Raw genomic sequence first — 6,000 nt, forward strand, 5'->3', positions numbered from 1 at the left:
AAAAATATTTTGGTTATATACAAAGTTATCAAAAATAAAAAAATAACAATTTAGTTCAGATCAGGAGAGCCACTTGAACAAAAATATTGAATGTTTCTGGTAAAGAAAAAAATAAAAGAATGACACAAACACAGACACAAAAGTATTATATCAAGTGCATTTATTATTATTTAATAAGTAAATAAAAGTATTTTTGAATTTTTAATAAGTCATAAAAATTGTAAACAACTTCCTAAACCATAATGACTCTAATGATTGCAATATTCATGACTATAGATAAAAGAGCAAAGCACGATTGTTTATTAAGCTATGAGAAAATAAATATAATAAAAAATTTAATCAAGTTCGTTGGTCATTTTTCTTTGATTAATGGAATCTACAGAGGTTCTGTAGGCAGTACAAATTATTGGTCTGGTGTTACAGCACAGGTATCTGTTACTTGATATTTCAGAAAGAAAAACCTACACTGAGAAGAATTTTATGCTAATTTACTTCACAGAACTTTATTATTTATCAGTTCCAAATCTCTTGAAGTCGGTTATAATGGCAATGCTATTTACCTTAAATATCTAATAAATCCTGCAACTGCATAAAAAACAAGCAAACAAAATAAAATGATTATTCTCTTCCAGGTATTATATACTATAAGCACATTTTTTAAATAGAACAGAATATATACGTGCATTTAACAATCCTTTAAGGCTGGGTTCTTAGCCCGAAATCCTTGGAACCTCTGAAAAAAATAAAAACAAAGTAAGACATACTGTACATATTCAAACCATGTTATATAAAGACATCACAGTAAATGCAAAAATGCATTTATGATACCTTGAATTTTCTTTTTCACCCAACGAGCTGTAGGGTCAGAGCACACGTGCCCATCCGGTGTAATAAAACTATCCAGAAAAAAAAACATGAAACATCTTAATTCTACATGAGATAAAATGAGTGATTTGTCATTCTGGGAGACACTAAATAGGCCTCATATTATTATTGATTCAGTTCCACTGCAGATTACAGAATCCTAATCTGATATTAAACCACAACCACACAAAATTGAAACTACAGAAATAATTAACCTCAATGCTTTGAGACCAATGCAGATCCCCTTCGCAAGATGTTTGTTAAATTATAATAATAATAATAAACTTTATTCTATATAGCACCTTTAAAGGTGGCTTCTCAAAGCGCTTTACAGAATAAGAACAACAATAAATAAAAATAATACATAAAATATAATATACAGGGGAGACTGAGGATGGTGGTACTAAGAAAAGCAGAAGGGTGAAGAATGGAACAGTTAAGTGAAGGCTTTTCTAAAGAAGAAGGTTTTGAGTCTGGATTTTAATGAGTTTAAAGAAGGTGACTCTCTGATATCCTTGGGCAGAGAGTTCCAGAGCTTGGGGGCATAACAGGAGAAGGCCCTGTCACCCATACAATGTAGACGGGCTTGGGGGACAGTAAGGAGACCAGAATTTGAAGAGCGAAGGTTGCGAGGTGGGGAGTAGGGCGATAATAGTTCAGACAGGTACTGAGGTGCCAAGCCATGCAGAGCCTTATAGGTGAGCATGAGGATTTTAAAGTCTACACGGAATTTGACCGGAAGCCAGTGCAAGGACTCCAGGATAGGAGTATTGTGAACACTTTCACTAGACCTGGTAAGGATTCTGGCTGCCAAATTGTGGACATACTGCAGTTTGCTCAATATAGATATAGATCAAAAGGTCATCAGACTTACATTACTGCTTCCACACAGGGCTTCAGTGCATTCTGGAGTTTATAGCCAGTGATGTTGATTGTAATCCGAGTCTTAGATACAGCCTTGCAGCAGCTGGTAGTGACTTTAGTTGGTCTGCGATCTGAAAGAAAACTGGAATGTGTCATTGTTTCTTTCCAAAAGCACTTCTGTTCAAATGGCCACTCCACAAAAAGTGGAAATACAGTATGCCACTGTGAATACTGATTGTGTTTTTGATTTTCACAAGGTCAAAGATCTTAGATTTTTTTTCAGAACCTTTTTAGTAAATGTAACAAGGCTAAAGAAATGTAGTTCAGGTGGGTAGCTGCGTCAGCATGCGTAGGCTGCAAAGGAACAAGTAATAGGTTTATTCCATGCTGAAAAAAAGAAGAAAGAGAACACAACGTTTCGGCCGTGGAGCCTTCTTCAGGTGTGAGAGAGACAGGGCAGTAGGCAAAGGTATTGTATGATGGGAAATTGTATGATGGGAAAGTAACTAAAGAAATGTAAGTGTTTTTATATAATTAAATTTGTACTGTCCTACAATCTATTATGGAAAGTGAAAAGTATTTCAGAATGTTAAATATACAAGTACCTGATCCTTCTCAAATGTGCTGATTCTACCACATTTTCAATGGACATGGAATTTAAGACATCAATTTTTCATTCTTACTGTATGTGTGACAGTATTGTATGATGGGAAAGTAACTTTCTGTCCCAAAGCAAGAAAAACAAGAAAATATATATTTTTGTTCTTTCATACTATTATTACAAAGCATTTTTTCAACATACTATAATATGAACATAAGCCTTTATCCCTCCTGGTTTTAAAATCCAAAGAGTTCTGTTTTGTCAAACAGTAACAGAATATTGAAGTATTTAGTACTTACTTGAAGCAGCCAGGACTGCAGCAGAGCCAATTATCACCAAAGTGATTATGATTGGGAAGAAAGAAAACTTAAAAGAACGATACATGTTTTATGAGATTTCCCTTGCTTATTATGATACAACAAAATTATTTGTATCTAAATGGCCGGTCAAGAATGTGATGTAAAACTTCAACGCAGCATTTCCTTTTATAGCAAAGCTCTCTATATACAACAAGTGTGAAATTTCCAGGAAATGACAAGCTAATGATAGTTGTTTTTGCTGGTTTGGTAGTCTGGTTTGGTAGCATTTTATGTGTTTTCACAGAAGGACAAATTTGAATAGAAGTCACAGTGCATTAAAATGCCTTTTTATTAATAATCTGTATGTTGTAGAACACTTATTAATAACTGTTGTTACAAGGCTCCTCTTCTAATCCACCTGATACTACTGTCATACCCTTGAGCGTGGTAGCTCTCTCAAATTGGTAACCTACGGTATAATGCCTTGATGTATTAATGTGTGAGCAGTAAGTTGTTTGGATATTAAACTTAATACATTCTTAATAATTTTAGTATAGAGACTTGCAATGCAATCAGATACAGAATTAACTTAAACACAACAATACTCCATTTCTTTTTGTATTTCTTATATCAAATGTACAGAATTGTGCTTTACAGTTTTGGTATTAGCAACACATTTCAGGCGTGTGGTTTTATAAAACTGAAGCTACAGTAAGTGAAAATGAAGATGAATATCTTTCTGTGGCTTTACCATATTCTGCAAATGTTGTTGACATTTTCCTTTAAGCAGCCTTTCAGTCTATTTATATATTTCTGTGTTTTGAGTTTGTAGATCTAATTTCTATTTTTAGATCCTGGCATAGTACTAATACACTGGTTTAGTTTAACAGGAGGCCTTTTGCTTCAGACCTAATTTACACTTTTGCTTAATTATAATGAACACAATCAGACATTTCATGAATTGAATTAAACTTATATAGGTTTAATTCAACAAATCTCAAAAACAGATGAATTGTAGATGAATTGGAGAGTCTGTGCACGTATTATGTATCTTGCATCAGTTTGTGTTTTCATTTTCAAGAGTTTGAAGAGTTGATGTTTTTTTTGTTTCATAACCCTTTAACTTTCAGAGAGTGAAACTGCATTTTCCTCCTGGCACTTGTTGCTGAGGGACTTTAAGAGTACTGTATGTTTAGCTGTCAATAGTGCGATGCGCAACACACATATTTACAGCTACCTTGGGTAAACCTGTTATTTTTGTGAACAATTGTTTTTATTTTCAATTTTAAACACCTTCCTTAAGGAGGGGGAAAATAAACAATCATTGCATAATCCCTGCAAATCCATGTATCCATTCTCTAACTGTATTATCCAATGCCAGGTTGCAGTGGAGCTAGAGACTATCCCAGCAAGCAATGGGCACAAGGCAGGATATAATCTGGACAGGACAACAGTCTATCACAGGGCACAGTTTGTGGACTGAGGGAGGAAACCAGGGATAAACCCATGTGAACACAAGGAGAATATACAAACTTCATGCAGAGAGCACCCCAGGTCCAGAATTGAACCCAGGGCTCCAGCCCTGCAAGGCAGTGATGCTAACCAACGTGCCACCATCATTCCCACAAATGTACTGCAAAATACACAGCATGTGAAAACACCACAAAATGCAGTACAGTTTTTAATACAAGAAAAGAAACTAAAACGAAGCCTTGAAGGAAAATTCTGTAGCTGCATCAATGTAGCTGTAGCTTACATCAATAGAAGTGTCCCAGGCTAATATTAAGGCAGTGGAAGTTGAATGCAACTGAGCCAAAATGTCATAAAAATAGTCCAGCAGTTGAAAAAAGACAGCAGCACCCAACCCTACACAACAACTTATGTTGTCGATTTCTTTTAAAATAGTTCAGAGAAACTTTCTTACCATGAAGTACATTTATCATGAAAGAAATTGCATTTTATACATCTGAATGAAATATGTCATGTGAATCAATAGGTAGGCTTATAAGAAAAATGGCTTAACTGTGTGTATCATTTTGTTGAACTCTTTTGGCAATACATTCCTCATTTTTTACATCACATCGCAAAATGATTCTTCTGCAACAGATGCATGTCAGAAAAGTTACAAAATACTAAAAAAATAATACTTACAATTGGCAGATGCCAAAGCCACACATCCAACAAGAGAGATGATTAACGCTAGACGGCAAAGCTTGCTGCTCCATGCTGAGTTCATTTTCTCTAATTCTTTCAGTACAGTACCCTCAAAAAATAAAATTGCTGCTTTATGGGCTCAAGTAATTTTCTGCCATATATAAGTAAAGTAAACCATAAAGTGGAAACAATGTACGTACATTAACAGGAATGGATGCTCTGAATTACGTCATTCAGAGCTTTATTTTTAAAAAGGCCTCATAAGATGACAAAGTGTGAAATAGCTGGGCTGGAAAGTGGTCTGCATGTCAAAGTGGTAAAACAACAGCTCCGCCTCCTTTTTCATATCTTGTCCCAGACGATGCCACTTCTGAAATGATTAGGCTGCAAAACCTGTTAAAGCGTTTTATGCCTCAAAATCTCTCAGGAGCAGCAGGAACAATTCAGAAAATACGATTTAAATATTTTCTCATGAGTTAAAAAGGTATATAATATGTTATGTCTGGGATTTTAATATAAGAATATTAAACTTCCTAAAAAAGCTCTCAGTAGGATGTCTACAAAGATGAAGGCAACTGGGGACCTACTAAAAAAGAAGCAAATTTCAGATTACACAATATGTCAGGCATGTTACTGCTGTGTAATTTGGAGGAAAAAGTTTGAAAAATGTTAAAATTGTTTTATAAATACATGAGTGTTTTATCACATAATGCTGTCAAATTAAATTCAGTAGTAATAAAGTAATGACACATTTGCATCTTCATTGGAAGTTGTGTTTCTATTCTGTATTTTAATGTTCATGATGACTATGTAATATTTCTGTTAGCACTCAAGTTTACAAATAGCTGTCATGTCATAACACCCACAGATCTTTACCATAGTTAGTCACTATGATGCTTTATAAGTTTGAACATCTGGTGCGTTGGTTTCATTTCTTAAGAAAAAGAAAAAGAAACAATTGAGCTTGTCCCACTATGAAAAATTATGATTATTGTATTGATCTTTCTAATTCCTACCTAAGCAATGAAAGAACTGGTGAATGAAGGATACAAATAAGTGTGGACTGTACTACTGTTTTTTGTAGTCTTTTATCAATATGCCTGGGTTAAGTATCTAGAAATATGTTTAAACTGCAGCTCTTCTGATCCATTCAATTACAGAATTTCACTACAACCAGATCCGTAATTACTTAATAGATTATAAGCAGGATCTGTATGC

At 34.4% G+C, this 6,000-nt stretch overlaps 1 long non-coding RNA gene across 2 annotated transcripts; it reads right to left on the minus strand.

Moving 5' to 3' along the window:
• Positions 1-635: 635 nt before the first annotated feature.
• LOC148836750 (uncharacterized) lies at positions 636-5,027 on the minus strand. Of its 2 annotated transcripts, none has more exons than XR_016090992.1 (4): positions 4,780-5,027; positions 1,739-1,859; positions 829-896; positions 636-733 (listed from the first exon to the last, which is right to left on the minus strand). It is a non-coding gene; the product is annotated as an uncharacterized LOC148836750 (long non-coding RNA). The 2 variants fall into 2 exon arrangements; XR_016090993.1 differs by lacking the exon at positions 4,780-5,027 and adding an exon at positions 2,629-2,771.
• Positions 5,028-6,000: the final 973 nt, after the last annotated feature.

This window comes from Atractosteus spatula, chromosome 4 (genome assembly GCF_055471065.1).
Source record: "Atractosteus spatula isolate fAtrSpa1 chromosome 4, fAtrSpa1.hap1, whole genome shotgun sequence".
NCBI lineage: Eukaryota > Metazoa > Chordata > Actinopteri > Semionotiformes > Lepisosteidae > Atractosteus > Atractosteus spatula.